Source organism: Vigna umbellata, chromosome 1, assembly GCF_029865625.1.
Source record: "Vigna umbellata cultivar VRB3 chromosome 1, Vumbellata_1.0, whole genome shotgun sequence".
Classification (NCBI taxonomy): Eukaryota; Viridiplantae; Streptophyta; class Magnoliopsida; order Fabales; family Fabaceae; genus Vigna; species Vigna umbellata.
The window spans coordinates 68,287,189-68,314,645 of NC_142165.1; the positions used below are offsets into that span (position 1 = coordinate 68,287,189).

The following is a 27,457-nucleotide window of genomic DNA, read 5'->3' on the forward strand; positions in this document are numbered from 1 at the left end:
TTTTTACAAAATATGGAATAATTGTGAACGTTTAAAAAAAGGTAGGACAACTTTGAACAAACCTCACAAACCGAGGAATCAAAATAGGTATTAAACCTTTGTCTTAATTCCCTGAATAACATTGGTTAGAACATACCCTGTGATGTTTTTATAAACATAAATGTTTAATACATTTTGTTCAGTGTTTTTCTTTTTGCAAGAAAATTAGTTAAAGCAAAACCAACAAAACCAAACTTAGAAAGTTATAGGGCATGCTTCTTTAACATAATTTAACCTGAAAAAAAAAAGAATAAGATCAAGTTAGAAGTGCATAGCTCATTAATATAATTGCTCATTTTATTTCATGATTTGTTACTCATGACACCACTCTCCTTCCCTCTCTCTGCTCTCTTTCAAAAAATTAATTTGCAACCCCAGAAGCTCTGCCATTTTACAAATATTATCATACTCAAGATGTGACTTATCCCCAGAGGAGAAACTATGCAATATAAGGAATCAACATTAGAAACATCCACCCAACTAAATCCCACTTCCTTCCAACACGGCCCGACATGTCTATCGTAATAGAATAATGTTCAGAGGTGGGTTCAATTGAATGTTTCTTCACCATAGACTCAAATACTCTATGGCCTACGTCAACCATGCCCTTTCTACAGCAAGCGGCCAAAACAGAAAGAAAAGTGATGCAGTCAGGACTGATTCCTTCCCTCTCCATTTTTGTATACAAACTCATCACAACCTCAAAGTCTCCATTGCGAGCATAGGCAGATATTATTGTTGTCCAAGCATACTGGGTTCGTTCAAGAGTCTCATCGAACACTCTGAGACTCAATAATGTTTCCACGCTTGCCATACATGTCAAGTAGAGCCCCTGAAACAGTTGGGTCGGTGTTTAAACCAAGTTTAACCAAGATTGGCAACGTTGCCCATGTTTCAATGATATATCCTCAGCAGCAGCAATAGCATTTAACACACTACTAAATCTGTACTGGCTGGGCGTTATCACCTTTATAGCAGACAAAAATGTACAGAAAGCTTCTTTGTACAGGCCATTTTGAGCATACCCTGAAATCAATGCATTCCAAGATACCGTTTCATGATAGTTAAGCTCATCAAAAATCTTCTTTGATTCTTGAATGCACTCAAATTTGGCATACATGGTAACAAGGCTATTGGAGACATTTTGTTCTGACGAAAAGCAACTTTTTATGCACAACTCATGAATCATTAGACCTGTCACTAAATTCCTGACTGTTACAGCATGTATTAGTCCTATAAACGTAACATCATTTGGATATACTCCATCAATTCTCATTGCATTAAAGAGACACATTGCATCTTCTTCGTCAATAGAAATCATTGTCGTCCAAGACACTACATTCCGATTACTAATGCCCTCGAAAACAGTTTTTGCATCATTAGCTCACATTTAGAATAAGTTGACATCAAAACATTGCAAACTGACACATGTGTTCCATATCCAACCTTTTGGATCAAACCATGTATTTGCCTCCCGAGCTTTAAGTTTCTCATGTGACCATTAGCTTATATCACACCTGTAACTGAAATTTGGTCAATTAATATATGGTTACATAACATGTTGTCAAACAATAAAACTGCTTCCAACCCATAACGTTCCCATTCTTGAGCATACCCAGAAATCATTGCATTCCACGAAACTATATATCTTTTGGAAATTTCGTCAAACACTCTCCTAGCCTCATCTCACATTACCCACCTTGAATACATTGTTACAAGGACATTTCCAACAGAAACTTCACAACCAAATCCACACTTAACCACAAGAGAATGTAATTGCGGCCGAAATAAATCCCATGATCACCCCAATAAAATGAAAGAGCAGTAGTATATGTGACCTGATAAAAAACTATCCCACGAAAAATGCATTGAATGTACAAAATGCAAAGCATCCAAACTCTTCAAACCCGGAAAGCACAGTATTCCAAGACACTGTCCGGATGACTCATTCTCAAATACAACCAAAGCCTTTTCGAAATTAGACACTGAAACAAGTGAAACAAACCCAGCACTCACCCGAGTCCGTGGATTTGACATCAGAGTTTCACCTCCTTGACATGCCTTGAGGGACAAGCCAAAGGTGACCTCATCAACATTTGAAGAGAATGCAACCGAAATTGGTCCGTAAATGCAGCAAGAGAGCTTGAAAGGGAAGGTGGGTGTGCAAATGGTTGAGCATGGAATGATTAACCGAGGCAGCATTTGGGTGGTGAATAAGGTGGAAGAGGTGGTGTTCATGCTTGAATGTATGGAAGAATTTGAAGCCATGCTTGAATGATAATTTTAGTGCACTTTTTGGGGCTTTTTGAGAGGGTATGCCATTACCATAAACACAAAAACTCAATCGTAATGGTCCCCACTATGACCCAACCTTAAAACTGGTTAAGGTTATCGGATGCTGGAATACTTCACTAAAACAAACGAGTTTAAGTAACCACTTGCATATAGCGCTAAAAAGTTCTGCATTAAAACACAATTACACACGAGAAATCAAATGTTAGTTACATCGCCCTTTAATACAGAAAAACCAGTAGTAACCCCTACAGGACAAGAATTTCAATCATTAGTAAGCTAAATCACGAATTCATACATTCAGGTCAGCTAACAAGAACTATTAGATGATGAATGGACTATTCATATTTAATTCAATAAATATAACTTGAAATACACGTTTAAACTACACACATCCTATTTATACCCTAACAGTCCGGATTCATGACTGCATGATTCAAGGACTTTTAAAATGCTATCTATAAGAAATAACGAAATTACTGACGGATTATCTGTTATCCTATATTCTTTAACTGTTTCAACAGTTTCTTATGCAAAACACTGAATTATTCTATTTTCTGACACTATTCACTGAAAAATATTTAATTAAATTACCTCTCATTTTATTATTACATAAAACAGCGTACGTTTTCATGTATGTTGATAACAAATATTTATTAACAGATTTATTCAATAATAATGTATTTATCCACTATCTGTTCTAATTTTTTTTATTGACGAATTTATTCATTGATATAGTGTACGAATCAATGCTGACTGTCGAGATTTTTCGATAAACATTTGTTATTAAGAATTTAGAAAATCAAATTTCCCTCTTCTATCGTGTTTCCCCTTTTATTCGTGTGTTATGATCATCTAAACACGAGGAAAACACACTCAAACAATCCCTCCAACATGTCACAGTTTATTATAAATTATCTTGCACTTTTTTTATTTTTCTAGGAATAACGGATAATTAGATACATGTTATAAAAGTATAACACAAAGTTACGATGACGATAATAGAATGAATTTGTAGAGTTTTAGAAAAAAAAACAATAATTAATATTAAATGAATATAACAAATTTATGTACATCAAAATATATTTTTTTTATTTGAGTTAATCATAAAAATACTATAAATTTGACATATTGTAACTTCAACATTTTGTAACTTACATGGTCATAAAGAGTCTATAAATTTGGCCATATGGTTGTAAATCAAGCTGTAAAGGTAGATGATGTAAAAAAAATAAAAAAACTATTGTAGTTCTCTATAAACGAAGATGTCAACATGGCAATGCTTTAATATTTAACTTTGATTTTTATGCATACTTTAAACTTTTATTTCTCATCACATAAAAGCAAAAGAAAATTATTATTACTGTCTTATAAAAGACCAAGGACTAATAAGGAAATTAAATGAACAATGGTAAAGGAATATAGCTTCCACTAAATTTATGGCTACGTTTTTCTTCTTTCCACAACGTTTTGGGTAGAACACGAAGCAAGGGGAGAAAAATAAAATAATTAGGTTCAAAACTAAATAAGGTCAACATAGTGACAACATGAAAGATATTAATCTAGTTTTATAAAAATAAAATTATCTGAATTTGTAATAAAAATAGAAGTGAAAGAATGCTTCGTATACGGTATTTCTTTCACCAATAAAGCTAAAGAATAGAAGAAAGATAGAAACATTATTTATGCCTGAACTTGACAAGATAAAACACACTTATCTTTATTAAAGTCAACAAAAGGAAAAGATCACAAGACAAACATTCTACATTACCAAACTTACTATGCTATCTCCAAAACAAGCAACTTTCTGCTTTTCTGCCAAGGTGGGATATACATAAAGTGACCAATGAAAACTTGAATTTTATGTTCTTACTCTATCGGGAAGATTTGACTTGTACATGTAAGATCAAGATGTTAACTCACCTAAAAAATTATCAATCACTATTATCACCATCTTCTTATAATTTTTCTAATATAAAAAATAGATAAATACATATATATATATATATATATATATATATATATATATATATATATATATATATATATATTGGAAACACGAAAAGCATTAAGAAAGTATTAATAAATGAAAAATATATCGTTTTTAATATTTTAGAAACATGAAAAGTATTTGTAGTTTTTAAACTATTAAATTGGAAGCATAATAGATAGTGGTGGACATTGTCAAGCCTTTAATGTTTTCTATATTTGGAGTGATGAACACACTAGTAGGAGAAACGACAGCGGTTATTTTTGCCCATAGGCAGCGGTTTCCGAACCGAGGCATATTCAGGCGAGACAAAATGTCTACTACTTTTTGCCTCGGGCGCGAACCGAGGCATAAAAGGGTAGGATTTTGCCTCGGTTCAGCCTTAACCGAAGCAGTAGATTTTTTGATTTTTTTTTCGTAGGACTTTATGCCTCGGTTCCCTCTAAACCGAGGCAGTATGTCCCCCTCTACTGCCTCGGTTGTAGCTTGAACCGAGGCAGTAGAGTCCTTTTTTGTTTTTTTTTCATCCGCCAGCCTTTCTGCTTCGAGTGTGACCTTAACCGAGGCCATAAGGGGCTTTTCTACCTCGGTTATGACCTCAACCGAGGCATATGCCCCTGGTTTTTTTTAAATGAGGTCTGTTTCTGCAACATTCCCAACTACAAAACCAGACTTGCATATATTTTTATAGCCAGAACAGTCTAGAATAATCCATAAATGTATATTTTGAATGAAAATTATATTAAAACATTAATATATTCAATGGAATCATAAATCAACTTCTTAGAAGCATAAATCAATCCAATGTAATCATAAATCAAGTTTGAAGCATAAATCAATGCAATGTACAAAGTTAAACTAATAATAATGTAGAAAAGCATAAAACAACTTAGAAACATAAACTTAGAACTTACTATATCCTAATATCTACTACATATTATTATATAATTGAATTACATATTTAGCCAGTGCTTTCCTCACGAGTTGAAGTGACTTCTCTGGAATTGGAGCAGTCCTATTGAATCTCTGCATAAAACATAATAATTTCAATTAGTGTATATGCAATATAGACTATAGAGAAAATAAAATTCAAACCTAAATATTACCGTTTGCCATCCACTGGTGTCATGTGCACGAATAATGGTCATCATCCAATACATGACGTAGTAACCACATTCATATGACCCCGTTTGTCTATTACACTACAATATATCATCTTAATTATAAAATGTTAAGTAACATCATTTGAATGGAACCAAATGTAACAAAGTATATTAAAATTGATATGTATTAATAAACTATGAAAAAGTTATTACTCTTCTTAAACTGTCCAACCGGACAATTCAAGATTCAATACTTGTAAATTATTATTACTATCTCCTCTCTATTCATTTGTAAAAAGTACATTTGTTAAAAAAAATCTGGAGATAGTAACTAATTTTTGTATTGAATCTCAAACGAGAAACTAAGGCTGATTCTCAACAACAATATATATTCAAACAAACAAATAATTTCATATACAATATACAATATATTTAAGCAAACAATATATTCAAGCAAACAAATAATTACATGTTCATATTAAAAGGAAAATTTTAAGGATAGAAACCTGGAAACGTGAAAGCCGGTCAACTATCGAGAATGTCCACGTATAAAACCTCACCACAACAATACAATATCTACACAAAAACAAACAACACATTAGTTAGTTTCATAATTTCTAATCTTAAAGTTTATTTCATCACCAAATAAATCAATTTAATCCAAATATTCCTAATTTCTATACTCTAATTCAAAATTATACATCAATTAACATCAACAACCAATTCAATCCTAACAATTCAAAATTATATAAAACCTATTTCAAAATTATATAAACATAATTCAAAATTATACAAAACTAATTCAAAATTATATACACCTAAAAATTATACAAATCAACTAAATCCTAACAATTGAAAATTATATAAACCTAATTCTAAATTATATAAACCAACTCAATCCTAACAATTGAAAATTATATAAACTTAATTCTAAATTATATAAACCTAAAAATTATATAAACCAATGATACAAAAACTTACCAGGAAGAAGAAGACCCACGAGAAAGATGAAGGCCGTGGAGGAAGCCGCCAGCGATGTGCAGCGAGGGCGGTTCAGCACGACATCGTGCAACAGGGCGCCGTGCAACAGGGGCGGACTAGAGACAGGGGCGGACCAGTGACGGTGCAACGACGGCGGTTCAGTAGGGGCGGTGTTGCGGGCAGCCCAGTGCAACGGTGACAACAATGGAGCAAATGGAGCACCAACGCGACAACAATCGAGGCAGAGGCAATGGAGGGCGGTGCAACAATAGAAAGAAATGGAGCAATAAAGAAAATGAAGCAAAGAAGCAAACATAGTGTGCGAGAACAGCGCCAGGAAGAAGAACAACCTTGGCGACGAAGAAGAAAATGAACAGTGGGGTTAAAATTTTTTATTTATCGTGACCGATACTACCTCGGTTCTACCTTTAGCCAAAGCATTAAACCCCTATATGCCTCGGTTAAAGCATCAATCGATGCCTATGCGCCGCTTATACGCTTTGGTTTGGCGCCAACCGAAGAATAAACAGAAGTTTTTCACACCAATTCTGAGTGAACCGATGCCATAGGGGTTGAACAAAGAGAATATGAACTACTCTAATCAGACCTGTCAGTTCTTTGCAACACATATCGCCTCGATTCTATAGAGAACCGAAGTCGTAGGTGAGTTGACAGGCAAAAGTAAGTTTGCATAGGGCGGGTGAAATTTTGACAGAGTATTAGGCACCGGTTATGTACTTTAACCGAGGTCATAAGCCTTATATGCTTCAGTTCCTCTTCAACCGAGGCATATAAGTTCGCCTAATATACAAAAATGCAACTACATTCTTATAGGCTTCGATTTCGTCTAAATCGAAGCCTATTGTGCGAGGTTAAATGTTGTTTTTTTACTAGTGACATAAATTAAAGAGGTCGTGTTGTAAGTGTTCAACCAAAGAGAGAAGAAAAATCAGCCTTATATTCACAACTACTTTTACTCTTTCAATATGAAAAATGCCAAGGGTCCTTGCAAAAGCAATCATTGTCACATAAATTTTTGGTTGAAAGTTGAAACCCTAAAAAGACGTAACTTCAAAAAACTAAATATATATAACATAATTTTCAAATTTGTTAACTATAAATTTTGTCCGTGGTTCCATATTTTTCTGTTTTTTATTTGTTTAAATATTTTTTTGTGATACTTAACATCAACCTATTTAAAGAACTATTAATTGTGTCTTATGATTTTAATTTATTATCAAATCTAAATATAATACATTTCGTAACTTTTATAAGGTGCATACATTATTGGTTAACAATATGGTTAGTTGAATAATGTTTTACATTTTTTTCGCAAAACAACGCTTGGTATACCTATTGTAGAGATCAGACTATCTGCAGTAGTTGTTGGATGTGTATGTTTTTAATAAAGCTTTTTAAACAACGAAAGCAATAACACAAGTACTTTTATACTGGTCCAATCTAAGCTATGTCCAGTCTCCCTTAAAACCTCTTAAGGGGTTCTACTAATCTTTTTCAAAGATTACAAACGAGTACAAATCACTTGGTATACACCAAGTATTATCAACTGATTCTCAAGTATTATCAACAACTTTTGATTCCTCTAGTCAACTTGACTAGTTTGAGTTTAATCACTCCTGGTGTCAACCCTAAACAATTGTCTAGAATGTTTAACTCAACTAAGTTAAACAATACAAGTGTTTTGATTAACTTTTGAATATCCAAATACAATTAGTGTTTTGATTAACTTTTGAATATCCAAATACAATTCGTGTTTTGATTACAAGTACATACTTAAATAACTCTCAAAGAAAGAATAAATACAATACAATGAAATTTGAGAACTCGCAAACTTCATTCTCTTATAATGAAGAGCTTTAGACGACATGAGCTTAGAGAGTGGCATAGTAAGTATTCAATGATTTTTTTTGTATGTGTTCTCTCTTCTCTTATCTTTCTCAACAACTTTCTTCTCTTCTACGAATTCTCTATATATAGCCCTCTTGAGATATGACTGTTGGACACAAAGTTGACTTTCAAATATTAGTACTAAACTGACGAGAGATGACCATAGAAAATTGTACTCTAATTTTGGTTTGATGTATGTTCTTAACCCTCAACTCTCTCTCTCTCCCTATGTACACACATTAGTAATGTTTGTATAATACTTTGGCATGATTCTTTTGGTAATGATCGACTTATTTTAAACAGATACCCATATGGTCATGAGGAACTTTCTATCTGTGAGGACATTAATCAAGTATGTATGATTTACTTACAAGACAAGGCAATTTAGGTATGTATGATTGACATGATGTTTTAGGTTGTCAAATTGGTAGGCATAAGGTGTTTTGCTTCATTCAATTTATACTTTTCTCAGGCCATTATAGATTGTGTTTCTTGGGGTAATTGATCTGTGTTTATTGATAGCCAAGTTAGTGGAATGTACTCCTAGTTTTGATATGGTTCTTTTTACCAAAAGATGTATTGGTATTTGATATTTTTAATGATATTATTGTCTTTGGTTTAAAAATTGTTGTATGGATTAAGCAACATGAGCATGAGTCTTTGATTGATCCTTGCATATGTTTTCCGAAGATTTCACTTTGAAGCTTTCCTTTTTTTTCTTTAGAACATTCTATTATACCGGCATAAATGATATGCTTGTTTCTTATTCCATTTGTAATTTGAAATTACTATCTTGGTTTTGGCTACCGATTTCTGGAGGGTCTTTTGTATGAGTTCTTTATCCTTCCCTGTTGCTATCTATCCTGAAACTATTGACCATCAAAGCATTAGTATTGTCGATATATTCCTGTTCGATTTCTTTTAATAATGCTTTTTGGGTCCTAAATTTTTATCTGGTTGCTCATGTAGGTTCGTGCTGTCATGGAAAAGTACCCCTTTATCAATCTATTTTTGCTAAGCTAACATATAGCGAAAGTTAGATACTTGACAAGGCATTCTATGAGGAGGAGGTGAAAAGACTTTGCATGGTGTTTGATTAATACGTTTATTTACAATTCTAGCGTCATAATGTTTTGGCTCATGCACATCGTGTTTGGTTGGGGTAAATATGGACGGAAGGTTTTATATAAACCTTTTGTTGTTTGATTTAATTTTTAAAATTGGAAGGGAACAAAGTCCCTCATTTTTTTCTCTCCACCAACATAGGCTTTAGAGTGAAAGGGAGGATATTAAACACATTTCAAGTATAGGCCTATGTCCTTCATATTCTCTATTTTTTTTTATAAGGGTTATTCTACATTAGTGATCTTCATTGTTCTTTTTGCCCTTTTTCTAACTCCTATGTGAAGTTATTGTAACAAAAAATCAAGCACTTTCAGCTTTGTATAGAGTTTCAGGCTACTTAGCTCCTGTCAGCGTAATATGGTTCATACTAGATAATAGGAAAATGTTCTTGTGCATTAATTTACACCTGTGAGTTGAGAGTTTATGATTTTTTCTAATGGTAGCAATTAACAGAGAGACAGATTACTTTGTAGTTGTGAATGATTGTTAACATGGAAGTGATAATTCACAATGCAGGTGTTTGCTAAACTAAAAGACCTTTATGAGAAAATAACATTTTCTTAGCTGGTGTCACCAACACTGATTATAGTAAGAAAATTTGTTGAACTATCCCCCCATTTTGCCAGCTTCTACAAAAGAAGAATCATGTTTAATGCATACATGACAAATGATGTTGTTGAGAAATATTATTGTGAGGTGAAGCTTGGCGGAAATGAAGGGTTACCTCATTGAGGGTTGATTTAGCATGAGCTTGCACATAACAAGGGATGATGATAATCTTGATTGAGATCTATGCAGGATGGCTGGGAAAGCTAAACAGACCTATTTGATGTTTATGGAAATGTAGAACTTTTGCCATGGTCTTGGGGTATCAATGATTTTTTCAGTCTTTGGAAGAGTGTTAGGTTGAGAGCATTATGGAAGATTGCAATGCATGAGTTTGGGAGCACCTCCTACTAACTCATTTCAGAAATACAAGACTTCGATATTAATGTTCCTTAAATTATGTATTTTTTTTATATTTACATTGTAATTGTCTATGAATGTACTTTATCTTAAATTATCAATAAAGTTAATTTTGATTAAATTTTGTGTACTTTATAATTTTATATTTTATTTATTTCTTATTATAAAATATAAATTTTATTAAATTAAAAAATTATGAATGTAGATAGGCTATTATAAACAGAGGAGGTTTCAAACCTTACTAATAGAACAAGTTAACACCCTCCACACAAAAAAAACATCTACAATATAACTTCGATATCGGGTATCATAAAAAACTTCTGCAAATCGATTGTGGCGACTCTAAATGTGAGGTTTTGAAAAGCCCCTGGGAATCGATTTGCGGCAGGTAAAGACCTCTACAAATTGAAAAAAAAATCTCCCCTAATTAATAGTTATTTTGTAGTGTAGACTTCATAGTCATTTTAGATAGATAGTCAGACTCAGGTCTACGTTGTAGAGTGGCAGTGCTTTATCAGCGCTTTCAGGAATGACTTTTTATCTCAACACATATGAATGTTCTTTCTGCAAAACTTCTAAAATTTGGTGTTGATATTTCCTGACCAAACAATGAGAATAAAGTATGCAAGCAAAAAGGCACTTTTTGTACAACATTAAATGTTTTAAGTGTTGATGATCATTAAGTATGTGTTTAAAACACTTAGACCCATGTAAGCATAATATGATAAAAACATTAGTAGAAGACAAAGAATTTTGATGTTTTAGATGGCAAAAAACTTACTCAACTTTATATACATTTGGTCTTAATTGAGATTTATACGTTTGTGATCGAGATGTCTTCAATCCTATAAGAGCCCCAAGATCACCAAGTTAACCTGGCTGATATATATATATATATGTATATATGTATATATATATATGTATATATGTATATATATATATATATATGTATATATATATATGTATATATGTATATATATGTATATATGTATATATATGTATATATGTATATATATGTATATATATGTATATATGTATATATATGTATATATGTATATATATGTATATATGTATATATATATATATATATATGTATATATATATGTATATATGTATATATGTATATATGTATATATGTATATATGTATATATATGTATATATGTATATATATGTATATATGTATATATATGTATATATGTATATATATGTATATATATATATATATATGTAGTGGATTTTAGTTTCTAAGTTCACTTTCTTTTCTTTTTATCAATGATTTAATCTCTTTTTCTATTTTTTAAATTAAAATATAATAATAAATGTCACTAAAAATTTGATAAATATATTAAATAATAAATTAATAAAATTATAGAATTAAATATTTAACACCATTGAAAGTTAAAATCATATATTTTTATAATCTAACATTAATATATATAAAAACTAAAATTTTAAATCAGCTTAAAGAACGTAAAACTATAATTAGCATATGTTAATATGATAAATTTGATCAAGTAACTCGGAAGAACATAAAAACAAATCTATATTATGATCACTTAAACTTTAATTACAACATTTTCTTCTATTTAAAAAAATATATAATTTGTCATAAAGTTTTCTTACCAAATAAAAAAAAATATAATTTCACATCCAATAATCAATGAAACTCTACATCAGATATATCTTTCCGTTAATTAAGGGAATGTGACATGTTATAAAAACATATAAAATATAATAATTAATATAATTGAAAGAGTAGTATGCAAAAGACAATCGATAGAGTCAATATTATCATAATAATAATAATATCCTAAAGGTATATTGTGGTTTGGTTTATTTTGAATCAGTTTTAGAAATTTAAACAAAAATCAAACTCTTAAACCTTAAAAAGACTAAAATAATCTAAAAGTTTTTCAATTTTTATCTTGAAAAATATTTATAAAATATTTAGTTAACCTCAAATCTTAAGTGATGCAAGAAATTATTTAAGGCAGAAGATAACACATGTCTCATAAGTTCACTATGTAGATGATGTGAGACAAACGTTTACAAGCCTTATCTAACAGTACGAACAAGATTGGCTGTTCAATCAACCTACTACCTAGCGACGGGTATTTAGGGACAACTTTCCATGTGACGGTAATTACTGAAAATAATGCTGTAGGTAATTAACTACCATGTTTTTGTTTTTGTTTGACTATTGGAAAAAGTTATTATGTTCCATTTATGACTTGACTAAGACATGTGTGTCGGTAATCTATCAGAAATATGGCATTATTGACATTTAGCCACATCGATGACTTTTTCACGTAGACACCATCTTTTTCTTGTTGTAATGGATCAAACTGTTTATTCTTTGATTGTGGCTTTGTGTGAATGAGTTAATAGTATACCAAGTTTACCTCGCCATAATGAGTGTGTTGAGATGATAGTTTCCCATTTTTTGAAGGAAGAATGTCCGTGAACGCTTTCAATATTGGGGTATAAGTCAAAAAAGCAGGTGAAAAATAGTTTTGGATACAAGAAAAATCAAGAATACCGGTAATCGAAATTCGTAGGTAAAAGTTAATTACATAATGACCTACAATAAAACATCCACAGAGATGAAACAAACTCACTATTCGATTAGGGGTTCTTTTATAATGAAATGCCTTTTTGTGCGAAGGGGGCTTTTGACTTTCAGTTCTTCAATAAACATGGACAAAACTGGATAATATAGCACATATATATCATCTACTAGGATACGTTATGAATAGGTTATACTAATTGCTTAACTAGTGTTAACAGTTGTATTTGTTTTACACTATTCTTTGCTTGTATGGTAGACGATGAAAAATATTGATGGAAGAGAGTCATCTCATGAAATGATGATAGTAATTGTTTGGTTAGAAACTTTTAGATTTAACATTTTATGAAATTGTTTTTCTAGCTAAGTTTTTGTACGTGGGTGTATTTGGATAATCAACTTAATTAAGCACATATTCAATCAATAAAGATTACATATATTTATGTATTGTTAGACTATTTTATCAAATGTTAATGGCTTAATAGTACTGATGGTTCCCATTTTTATCAACTTTATTTGAAATGATCCTAATTTTTTTAAACTGTTCAATGTAATCCTAAAGATTGTAATTTATTTTCAATTTAGTCTTTTTTGCAAACGTCGCTTAAATAGTTAAGGGTCAACTGTCCACCTGTGCAATCAGTGAATGACATGTCATTTAATGGCTGACTATATACTTTAAGACATAGTGATGTGAATTTTTGTTTTTTGAAAGTGATTTTATGATATTAGGGTTTTTATTGATATGATGGCATCCGAACATGATCATCGCAGGTCTCCCTGGTTGGCTAAGAGTGTCGTCGGAGACGTTGCCGACACCGGAAGTGTCGTCGTCCTTTGATGAATTCCACTTCTCATTGTCGGCATTCACTCCTCGTCCCCCTCTGTTTCTCTGCCTTTTTATTTCATCACAGGCCATAAAAAGGAATTGATGTATCTCTCTGAGCTTCGTTGAAGCTCAACCGCTACATCTGCCACCAAAATTGGTTTGAACTTTTGGTTAGGGTTTTAATTGTTGTGGTAAGGGATGGAGTTTTGTTGAAGATGATGGTGATGGGTGGATATGGGTTGTCGGTGTAGAAAAGAATGGAAGGATAGGAAGAGGTGAACCTATTTTGGCCTTCAAAATTCAACAAACACCCTAGCCTAGAATTCAATGCATACAATTTTAGACAGATCAAAGGTCATCATCCATGAAACTAATGTATGTATACTTTGTGATGAAAGGTGTTCTAACAATGGGATGGGATGGGATGATTATAACATAATCTGTGATGGGATGCGTTGGACACACTCTAACACTACTGCACTTAATAATTCAAGACAAATAGGTGGACCAATTATTACAACAAGGAAAATTCCTTTAATCATGTCCCTAAAGAATAACCACGACATTTGCTGTATAAATATCATAAAAATGTAAGGATAGAAGCATATATAAATTTTGCAAAAGAAACTCGCATACTCAGATGTGAAAAATCTCAATAAAATAATACATAGATGATTGAATTTGAAGAAAGAATATGAACCTTATTAAAACCATGACAAGCCTCAATCACAAAAGTATAGTACAGAGAAAATGACAAATCGGTTATCTGCAGAAAACGTAAAAGTGCATAATCGATTTTATTAAAATGTGGATGATAAGATTGATAATAATTCAAATATACACACATCAGAAGCATAAAAAAGCTAGCATCCATGACCTATCAAAACTAAAAAAGGAATAAAAAAGAAAACCTTATTCCAAAAAATATTGTTTCAGCACATAATATCAAAAAGAGAGAAAAACAAAAAACTAAATATCCAAGTTTATCTTGGTGAAGTTGAAATATGGAGTAAAGAAGCGTCAAAAACTAAATACCCACAATAAAACATGGAAATGACAGAAACCAAGCCATGATAAGATCTTTCTAGATTTAGTGACATGGGAAAGAGAAAAAGGGAAACAAAATCAATTTAACAGAACAAGGGTACATTTTGAAATTTGAAATCGTAGGGTGAAAGAACAAATTAAAGTGGGAATTGAAGGGGTGGATAATTTAAATCAGAACACGATGTAATGTTGTTTTATGCACCTTGGATTAGGAAATCCTTTAATTGGTTTCTGTCCGTATTTCCTCCAAGAATAATCATCTGGTGGAGTATCAGCCATCTTCAAACTTATTGCGGTGTCGTTGGTGAGGGATGAGACAAAGGAATTACAATAAGAGAAGTTTATGGTCTTGGAAGACTCCTTTGTCTCAATCAGACCATTTTTTGGGATGAAAGGGTGGTCGGTGGGCGGCGGATCTGCTGCAGCTGCGTTGCGCGGTAGAATCTGGGTTTGGAAGGAGGTGGTGGAGGCACAGGGGCTCTTCAGAAAATCACTTCCAAAAATAAAAAAAATCCACCTCACTATGCCTTAAAGTGTCCACGTCAGCAGTTAAATGACATGTCATTCACTAATTGCACAACTAGACAGTTGGTCGTTAACAATTTAAACAGCGTTTGCAAAAAGGACTAAATTGAACACAAATTACAATCTTTAGTACTACATTGAAGAATTTAAAAAAATTATGACCATTTCGAATAAAGCTAACAAAAATTAGGACCATCAGTGCTATTAAGCCAATGTTAATTATCTTAATTTTGTTAGACATTACACACATATATTGATACCAACAAATGAGTAAAAGAAGTGGTTTCAATAAGGTAGGAATGTCTTCTATTAGATATATTGTTAGATAATTTTCTTACTTTCATTAAATTAAGATTCTCCTATCCTCTCATCAGTGTGTTGTCACTTGTCATCATACATCTCTTAACAGGTGTTATTTACGTGGCAAAAATTTATTTGGTTTTCTAAAATTCTAAACTGGAGGTTCTCATTTCTTTTTGTCTTCCCCTCTACTCCACCCAACAACCATCATCTTCATCTTCTTCACAACACTCACTAGGTTCATTCCTTCCATCTTGTTTATGTTGGTTTTAGTGATTCAAGAACACTAGCTAGCCTTTGCCACCTTTTGATCTCTACTTTTATCAAAACATCATAAATATGAAAAAGTTTATTTTCTTCTTTCATTGTTTCGAGTATTGGATTTAATTTATTTTCCGTTCATATATGTGCATTTATGTTTTTATATTTATATTTCATTTTTATATTGTTTTAAACAACTATATATATCAATTGTACTCTCTCCTTATTATTTAATAAGATACACAATTTTCATCATTTCTTTTCTCATAACATGGTATTAGAAGAAAACTAATTGTTGATCACGTTCTTCCGCAACCAATTCTGTTACTGCCAAGATCTTCATCTTCTACCTTTCGTTCTTGACTTTCCTACAATTTATTCTCTTTCTATGGCTACTCCCTATGTTACTCTCACATCATTATGTTTTATGTTTTGACTTTGCTTTCTAGGGTTTTCAATGAGAAACAATTGGGTGCTTTAATCACTCGTAGCCCTGGATTGATTTTTGAGGAATATGGAGGAGTTTCCAGAGATTTTGGTTGTGCAATTTTTGTCCAATTTGAGGTTCTGAAATTCAATGGCTTATGCAGTCGTTCTTTCTTCTAATAATTCTCAGGCGCAGTCACATTCCTCATATCTAGGACTTTTTCAAGAGCAAATTCATGGTCTATTGACACTTCTTCCTCAATCTCATCCCTCAGTCACACATTCTACTGATCTAGTGAGTTCTCATAATGTTTCAACTTCTTCTCAGGATCAAGGTAATATTTATTCCCAATGGCTTCTACACACAGGTGCTACTGATCATATATCTAGTTATTTGTCTCATTTTATTTCTTATCATAGAATCTCACCAATTATAGTATCACTACCCAACAAGAACTCTTCATTTGCTCATTTTTCTGGCACAGTTTCTCTTGGCACACACCTTACTTTAAATAATGTCTTGTTTGTTCCTAATTTTTCAATCAATCTTATTTCGGTAACAAAGTTAACTAAATCTCTATCTTGTAAAATTACCATTTCTGAATTTTCATGTGAAATACAAGACAAGTCAACCCTGTAGATGATTGGGAAAGCTGAAGAAAGATATGGCTTGTATGTCATGATAGTTCCTGCATCCACACCCCTTGGTTCACCAACTGCTATTACTCTTGAGAATTCTATTGCTTATTCTACAATAAGGCCTAACTCTATAGATATTTGTCACTCTAGACTAGGGCATCATTCTTCTTATTGTTATATCAAATTACGCACCATGTATGCCACTTTTCTTGATACAAAATACACTCATTGCGATACTTGTCACTATTCTAAGCAAAGAAAATTGTCTTTTCAATTAAGTACTATTGTTTCAAAAGCTCCTTTTGATTTAATTCATGTTGATATTTGGGGGCCCTTTTGAACTTCTTCTGTTCATGGTTTCAAATATTTCTTAACTATAGTGGATGATATATCTAGATATACATGGATTAAATTGATGGCAAGTAAGTGAGATACAAGATCACAACTTCTTGGCTTTGCTTCTTATATCAAAACACAATTTGGAATTAATGTAAAAGCTGTTAGATCAGATAATGGTAATGAGTTTGCATATAGACAAAAAGGGATACAACATCAATTATCTTGTGTTGAAACACCTCAGCAAAATGGAGTTGTTGAGAGAAAACATCAACACATTCTCAATGTTGCTAGATCTTTAATGTTTCAATCTCATTTGCCTATAATTTTCTGGTCTTTTGTTGTTTGTTATGCTGTGAAACTCATTAATATTTTACCTTCCAAAGTTTTGACATATTTTTCTCCATCTTAGCTGTTACACAATGTTAAACCTGACATTACTTACTTACGAGTTTTTGGCTCACTTTGCTATGCTTCAACTCTTCAAACTCATAGAACAAAATTCCAACCTCGTGCAAGAAAATGTGTTTTACTTGGTTTTAAAACAGGAGTGAAAGTACCTTTTGTTAGATTTCAACTCTAGGGAAATTTTTCTATCAACGAATGTAGTATTTTATGAAAAAATATTTTCTTTTCTTACTAGTGACAAGCACTCACCTATTGATACACAAAATTCCTTGGATTTTGTCACCAAAATCATTTCCTCTCCATCACCTCTTTTCTCAGAAGTTACTGATAAACCCTCTTTACCACCTACATCTCCTCCTTCTACTGTTCTAGGCCCTGTTATTTTTTCTTCTCAACCTGTTTATGTTGAACCTGTCACTACTACTCCACAAAGGAAATCAACCAGGCTAAAACATAAATCATCTTATCTGCAGGACCATTGCAACATGTTATCTACTTCCGCCACTCAGTCATCCACAGGTACCTTATATCCTATCTCTTCATATCTCTCATATGATGCATTATCATCTCTTCATAAATCATATGTCCTTAATCTTTCCCAAGTTAGTGCACCTAAAACTATAACCAAGCCATCAAACATGATTGGTTGAGAAATGCCATGGATCAAGAAATTGTAGCTTTAGAAAATACCAAAATTTGGGTTTTGACTTATCTACCTAATGGAAAGCAATCTATCGGATGTAAATGGGTATACAAAATAAAGAGGCATGCTAATGGGAGTATTGAATGATATGAGGCAAGGTTAGTAGCCAAAGGTTACACAGACAACAACAAGACTTAGATTACTTTGAGACTTTTTCACCTGTTGTCAAACTCACAATAGTAAGATTGGTTCTGGCTTTAGCAGCTTCCAAACATTAGTATTTACATCAACTAGATGTAAATAATGCTTTTTTACATGGGGATCTAGATGAAGAAGTATAAATTTCTCTTCCTCTTGGATACAAAATAGAAAAACCAGGGCAAGTTTGTAAGTTGTTGAAGTCTTTATATGGACTCAAGCAGGCCTCTAGACAATGAAATTACAAGTTGACAACTATTTTACTTTCTTTGGACTACATACAATCAAAATCAGATTATTCACTTTTTGTCAAAAGTGATTTTGCTCATATCACCATCTTACTTGTTTATGTAGATGATATAGTCTTGGCAGGTCATGACATCCAGGAAATCCAAACTGTGAAGATGCAAAGTTCAAGATTAAAGACCTCAAGTATTTTCTAGGCTTAGAAATTGCAAGATCTCAACAGGGCATTAATTTTTCACAAAGGAAGTATGCTCTAGAGTTACTAGAAGATGCAGGATTGTTGGGATGTCAAACTGTTTCTACTCCCATACAGCCAGGCACAAAATTTTCCAAGACAAAAGGGAAACCCTATTCAGATGTGCATGCCTATAGAAGACTTCTTGGAAGGTTATTATATCTAACCAACACAAGACCAGATTTATGTTTTGTTGTTAGTACTCTCAGTCAATTTCTTTCCAATCCTTTGGAAGATCACTATGCAATAGCAATAAGGATCCTGAGATTTATCAAGAACAATCCAGGACAAGGATTATTCTTTCCCTCCAACACATAACATGCTCTCAATGCTTTTAGTGATTCTGATTGAACTGCTTGCCCTGACACTAGAAGGTTTGTGACTAGTTTTAATGTGTTTTATGGTGCATCCTTAATCAACTGGAAATCCAAGAAGCAATGTACTATATCTAAATCATCAACCGAAGCATAATATAGAGCCTTACCTTCCACAACATGTGAAATTCAATGACTTTTGTATTTGCTCCATGATTTAAAGCAGCCTCTACCACAACCAGTTCCTCTGTTTTGTGACAATCAATCTGCTATACAAATTGCAGAGAATCTAGCCATGCATGAGAGGACAAAGCATATTGAAATTGAGTGTCATCTCATAAGGGATAAAGTTCAAGCTGATGTAATTAAGCTCCTGCCCGTTTCTACTTCAGCCCAACTTGCAAACATTCATACTAAAGCTTTTCATCCAGCACAATTTCAATCTTTGTTGTCCAAGCTGAGCATTAAGGATATATATGCTGCAGCTTGAGGGGGATATTGGATTTAATTTATTTTTCGTTCATATTTGTGCATTTATGTTTTTATATTTATATTTCATTTTTATATTGTTTTAAACATCTATATATATCAATTGTACTCTCTCCTTATTATTTAATAAGATACACAATTTTCATTCTTTCTTTTCTCATAACATCAAGCTTTTTCATTTTTAAACGTCTTGATGTTTTTAGGATCTTTAGTGTTTTTGTGGCTATGTTGATGTTGGATCTGCAACTCCAAATGCAAAGGGATATCATTGTTCTATTAATTCTTCTATATTTTTCTTACCCTTTTTCCGTTCTCAATCCACCATGTGTTGTGTGAAGAAGATGAAAATCAAGAAAAAGAAAAAGAGCCTTTAGTGCATATTTTTTTGAAGAAAATTTAATTTAATTCACAAAATTAATTTTTGTCATGTGAACAGCAAATGTTGAGCTACGTGTCAGAGAGTCACACTGAATATCATTTATCTTATAATGATTTATATGGTTAAGTGAGAAAGACTAAATTCATTGTTTCTAAAGTTAAGGAAACAAACATGAAAGTTTTAATAATAATTATAGTTAGGATATAGTTTAAGGATGAAAACATATTTAATTCTAGAAAAGAATATTACTAAATTTTTTTAATAATAATTTTGAAAATGTCTCCCTATTTAAAAAAAGTTTTAACAAGAGTTTATAGTAACATTTTCATAGTATTACCTTTATACAGAAAAAAAAGTATTACTAAAAAGGTTTAGTAACATTTTTTACAATATTACATTTATTAAATAAATGTTTGTTATGTAAGGTCCTTTGGATGAGGGTTCTAGGTCCAAAAGATTGGTGAAAAGACCAGTTAAGTGGTCTGATTTCATTCATCACTAGTATATACCGTTTTAATTGTTTTGTTGGTGTAGGTTCTAGAAAAAGTTAGTTATGATTTTAGTTATTGTGGTATTTGACTTGTGTGCCACTTGTCCTAGAAGAATCTTTTGAATAACTATTTTAGGAGGAAACCTTAACATTTTTATAAATGTCTCAATTAATATGTATAAATGTGGTTGTACGGTCAGAAAATTAATAATAGTTTTTTTAATCATTTTAATAAAATTATATATTTTCCCTACCTACAAATCACATGCATAAATTGTTTTCCCTCGTATATAACTTGATTTACTCATTTTAACTTCTAAAATATACTAGTTCCTCCGTTCATCAAACTTTTATATATTACAACGTTTTCCAAACATATATAAATAACATTGTACGTAATATGAATTTACATACAAATTGTGTTATGTATGTACAATGAAGAACTAACTTCAAATTTACTTACGAGTTTATATGGGTAGGTAAACGATAACTTTATTTTATAGTGAAAAATATTCCCACCCTAAAGAATCTCTTGATTATTCATTTGAACTTTCATGAACCGTAAGGATCAATACTTATAGTACTTTAATTGGACCAATAGGATCAATTGTACTATTAGCCAACTTGTTTTGGAGCAAGTAAAACCAAAATACTACCAAACTACAAGGAAATTCAGCAAATACATCAGAATTATGAAGTTCTAACTTAGAATAAAAAGATTAGATTGAAAACAAGAACGTGAACCTTGCAGCCAAATTATGACTTGATAGTTAGGAAGCTCCTATTATCTTAGATTAAAACCTTGAAGAATCAAATTCAATGTTAATAAAGGTCAGCTGTAATCGATCAGTCTTTTTGGAACTCGAACATGTTTTGCTATGATCACATTTTGGTCCTCATATATATACTTGGAAAAGTCCATCTTGAAACTCTGTTGCATCTATATATCTTTGGATTATCGTTTATTTAGAATATGTGCAAAAAAATTTAGTGATCATCTTTATTAACATTTTTTATGATAAAAAACAACGATTGCTACAATGTGATAGATGAGCATAATAAAACAATTGGTTGGACGTTGTCAAATGTTCTAGGTATTAACCCCTCTTTGAGTATGCATCAGATTTTGTTCAAAACTTAAACAAGGCTTCCTTAACTCTTTGATGTTAAGAAAAAGGAGAAGTTATGTCTTAAAAAAAGAATAGATTTAGTGCACCTATGGATACATTTGAAAGACTTGTTAAGCAAAAGTCGAAGATGTTTCAGTGTTTACTTCTAATTTTTGGGGTTAATAATAATACATTAACACAAAAATAGCTTTTAACGTCAGTTATTTTGGGCTTTTGACGTCTGTTAAATTGACGTATGTTGTCTTTGAACAGACGTCAATTCACGTCTGTTGCATTTATAACAGACGTGAGTTAACGTTTGTTGCAAGAACAACAGACGTCAATTCATGGGTTTTTTTTAAAAACAATTCTCTGACTTGAAGGTGAGAGAGTAGACAAGTGTCGCTGTGAGGGTGAGGAGAAAAACGCGCATAATAACGGTTCGAAAATTGCTACCGCAGTTGTCCTAGAATGCGCCTAAGAACTGCACCAAAAGCCAATGAACACGAATTTTAATTGGTGCAAATGAAAGATAATGGTTCTAAACGTAATATAATCGATTCAAAATGATTTTAAACGGTGCAAAGTGGAAAAAAATTACCTGAACGTTAATGGCGAACGAGAGAAAGCAAAGGAAGAAGATGAACGCAGTAAGAGAGAAAACACATAACTGGCGAACGCGAACAAAGCAAAAAATCAAACGAAAACGCGAAAGAAAGTGAGGCTCGACGTCTATGTCGTAAAAAAAGTTAATATTGGCGCTTAAAATGAGATATTTTCGGACCTTTTTGACGTCTGATATGGGGGACCGACGTCTAAAGAAGGATTTGACATCTGATTTGGGGGGCCCGACGTCTAAAGGAGGATTTAACGTCTAACCCTGGAGGAACCGACTACTATAATGACGTTTTATTTACAAAAATGTCACCGGTCATTTTTTACGTTGGATTTTCGGTGGTTAGACGTTATAAGCGTAACGTTAAAAGTCATTTTTGCACTCGTGGTAGTAGATTTTAGCATCAACTATAGAATTTGAGTAAAATTCCAAATAATAAATATAATATAATTATGAATAGTATAAAATGTAAATAGTATTACATAAATTTAAAGAAAACAAACCTTGACAAATGTACAAATTAAGTTAGATGTCATATAATTTCTTTATCTTTCTTCCTTGCGTTTTTCATACATTACTAATATCCTTCATTGAATATTTTTCATGCTTCAATAGTAATGAAAACATTTTTTTTGGTATTTTCACCTTTTTCTTATTATTATTTTGTTTTATAGTTTTATATGATAATCCCCATTCGCTTGATTATCCTTAGTCGTCTGATTATCACCTCTCCTTATCCTTAGTATGCCATCCTTAAAACATAAATCTCAAGTAAACAAATTGAAAAGTGATATTAAGTATGTTAAATATATTAGATTATTAAATATTTTATTGTTATTTTTTGTTTTTTTTAGTTTGTTATTATTTTTATTTGTATTTTAGGTATAGTCCATATCTATTATATTATAAATACAATATCCTATGTGTATATTCAACACAAGGGAGATTAATCTCATACGTAGTTTTCACGATATTCAACATGGTATCTAAAGCTTAAGGTTTTCTTATGTAAAACTTTTTGTCGCCTCTGCCACATTATTGTTGATGCTGCCGCTGGAGTTCTAGTTTCGACCAACAACTACACAATTTTAATCGTCTCGGCCAGCCACGACCACCGTGTGTCATCAATGACATCTTCATTGGAGCTCTTACGCGCTCTCAACACCTTTCAAAGTTATAGATATACTCCCTTTTCCGTCCTGCGTGGTGGCGCATCCGAGAGTCATTTCAAAGTGTTGAGGTCTACTTTTTTTTCTCTTTTTCATTAATGGCCAAATCTTTTTAGATATTATTCATGAGATTAAGAGATACCTCTCCTTTTTGCTCTCCCTTTTTGAAAACAATGCAATTGTCTCACCCAAGAAGACTTATAAACAAAATTATTTGAACTATTACACATAACACCATTAGTAGTAGCAGTGATATTAATCTTGGAATGAAAATGCTCTTCCTATTTAAAAGTGATGCAATCCTCTCACCCAATAAGACTTATAAACAAGATTATTTGAACTACTACACATAACACCATTGGTAGTAGCAGTCATATTAATCTTGGAATCAAAATTAGCATTAATGTTATTACCCAAAAGTTGTCTTTCTTATTGAGTAACATAAAATATTTTGGTGATAGAAGAGATAGGATCCATGAGTAGCATGCACATGAGATTTGACATTGGCATATTGTTCATTCAAGCCTCTCAAAAATACCATGGCTTTGTCTTTTTCCTTTCTCTGTATAATGGTAGGAAGAACATTGCAAGAACATTTGTTAGAACACACGAACATGGGATCATGCCTAAAACTCTCAGCCCTTATGCTAGATAACTCTTAGTTTAGTAAAAAATTGCCACTGAAAGATCTCCTTACTTGTGGGATGAAACCCAATACTTTATCTATCCTAAAATTACTATGTCTAACAGGAAAAGAAACATAGTGCACTAAACAAGAAACTATCATATTATTACAACATTGTTAGGAAGTGTATGAAAGATTAGTCTTCATAGGTTCTGGAGCAGTACCATCAATAAACTCCAATTTAATTTTCGCACTAAAGGTAATGATCATGGATCTTCCATAGTATTTTGTTTATTCCATAGTGACCAAGAAGAGAAGACAACAAAAAACCAAAAAAATAAATTAAGAAAGAAAAGAACATGTACAAAAAGAACTTTATAGTACACAACAAAGCTCTAATACCATGTTAAAATGGTACTCATAGTGGTCTAATATGTAAAGTAAACATGACAACAACAAAGGAAAGAGAAAAAAAAGAAGACAAAAGCTTATGTATGAAAATAAACTTTATTTTTAGAAAAGTTACTAAAAAGCTCTTGTAAATAGCTTGAAGACCCTAAAAAAGGTTAGGGCAGAAGACAACCACAACAACAAGTGTAAATGCGAGCATTGAGGACACAACAACTAGGGTAACCATGACCACTAAGGACGCAACGGCCAAGACAACCATGATCATTGAGGATGTAACAACCACCATAATGGCTAGAGCAATGACGACCATAAATACTTGGCGACCACAATCACAACGTAGTTGAACCCTCCCCGACAACCGATGATGAAAACCGCCGATGAACTAAGAATGGAGAACACGAACAATGATGGGTTGGGAAAGATGATGACCTGAGGATGACACTAAAATGAAGAGATAGACGAATTACGTGGTCTTAGGTATAACAGAAAAGCTTGCGCAAAGAGGGAAATGTGATAATATATGTGGAAAATAAATCCAGATATTTCATGAAGTTAGGTTTTGCAAAATTTATAAAAAGGGGAAAGGTGGGAAATATGGGAAAAACTGAAAAAGTTAGATTTGGGAAATTTGTTGAAAAGGTGGGAATATGAGGATACAAGAGTGAAGTTAAATTTTGCAAGATTTGAGTAAAGAGAGATGGATGTGAAAAATGTATTTAATTTCCGAATTCAGAAAACAATTAAAACCCTCGTTATTATTAGTATTTAGACAACTTCTTCTAACTATCTTAAATAATGTTAAGGCTTAATTACCTACTTAGTCCCCATGTTCAGAGGTAATTTGCTGTTTAGTACCCGGTTTTAAAAATGTAGGCATTTGATACCTATGTTTTGAAATTTGTATCAATTGAATCCTACCCACTTAACGCCGTTATAAATCTAACGCTTTTTCTGACTGTGTATGTGATTTGTGGACGAGCGGTTATGGACGAGCGTTCGCTTCGTTGGACGAGCGTCCTCTTCTGCCTGACTAGGCGTTCGCTTCGCTGAATGAGCGTCCTCTTTTGCCTGACTGGGCGTTCGCTTCGCTGGACGAGCGTCCTCTTCTGCCTCGCTGGACGAGCGTCCTCTTCTGCCTCGCTGGACGAGCGTCCTCTTCGCTGGACGAGCGTCCTCGTCGCTCGTCCACAAATCACATACACAGTCAGAAAAACGTTAGATTTATAACGGCGTTAAGTGGATAGGATTCAATTGATACAAATTTCAAAACATAGGTATCAAATGCCTACATTTTTAAAACCGGGTACTAAACAGCAAATTACCTCCGAACATGGGGACTAAGTAGGTAATTAAGCCTAATGTTAATTTATAGAGAATTTTTATAAGTTTTATAAAATAATTCCCACTAAATAACAATTTTTTTAAATGTTGAAATCAATTATAATTAAAGAGAGAAGAAAGTTTTAGAAAGGAGGAACAAATGAATTTGTCTAAATTTAGAAGAAGAATCAGTCTCTGTATAGTACGAGGTGGCTTATAAAAACCCATATTCCTCTGTTGAGAAACTGAGAAAGAAAACCTCAACTTCCATAAAATGAACCATGACTTGTGGAGCAAGTTGAGGAAAAGGAACACCACGTTGTGGAACAATTTCTGCATCATACCATTACCATTTATCAATTTTAATCTATTCCTTTTGCAAACCCTATTTCGACAACATTTTTTTGTAGATGAAAACCAAGTGAAGTCACATAATGCCTAATATTAAGATTTGTAATAAATGGTCCAATAGTCCTGCACGTGCCAAAAAATATTTGATTCTACACAATAGTCTAGTTGACCATAATGTAAAAATTCGAAAGTGGTCCACGTAAGTATTATCAAACGCTGAAAGAAGCCGATCGTGACAGAGAATGACAAATCAGAAGAATATCATAAAAGGAGAGAATGAATGTAGAAAAAATTTTCTATATTGTCTCCCTCTTTTCACTACAATACAGTGCTATATATGCACTTGGTAACAACCTTGCAGTAACTAATCATTTGCAAATAATATAAAAAAATATTAGGAATTTTATTAATCATTTCTTCCTAACGGTTTTCCCCTTTTTACGAGAAGACGTGATCACAAAGTCCTTGAGGTAATGTGGCTAGCATGGAATCCTTTTGGTGTTTTTCTCATAGTCCTCATCTAATGCAACTCCTTGATTCTGACCTGCAGTGGGGCTTGTATGTGAAGTGGTCATTAGGCCTGTAGGTGAATCAAGTAATATGGGTCCTGCACTCCTTACATCCCCTCCCTGATGAAGAAGCACCTTGTCCTTAAGGTGAAATTGTTGTTGGACTTGAGACCAAGATTCCCAACTTGCTGCCTCTAGTGGCAAGTCCTTCCATTGGATCAATACCTGAATGTCAAATGTGGGGAAATCAGTATTTCTCTTCCAATCCGCAATTGCAATTGATTCCAGAATTGGTTGGTGATCCTCAATTTCAAGTGGGAGGGATAAAAGGGATTATGGTAATGGCCCCTTATGAGGACGGATGAGACTCACATAGAAGACATTGTGAATTTTGGCAGAAGGTGGCAGGTCTACTTCATATGTAACTTCACCAATCTTCTTGGGAACTTGGAAGGGACCAAAAAAACATTTCATAAGCTTCGTAGTGGCTGCACCGGTAACTGTTGATTGCCGACGAGGCCTTAGGCAGAGATACATCCAATCAAATATTGCAAAGTGTAAATCCCTACGATGTTTATTTGCCCAATTCTTCATAGACGTCTGGGTTTTTT

General features: G+C 32.6%; 1 pseudogene; it reads right to left on the reverse strand.

Annotated features, from left to right (window-relative positions):
* Nucleotides 1-478: 478 nt before the first annotated feature.
* On the reverse strand, nt 479-27,440 carry LOC148206145 (pentatricopeptide repeat-containing protein At4g32430, mitochondrial-like; annotated as a pseudogene).
* Between the last annotated feature and the right edge of the window lie 17 nt (nt 27,441-27,457).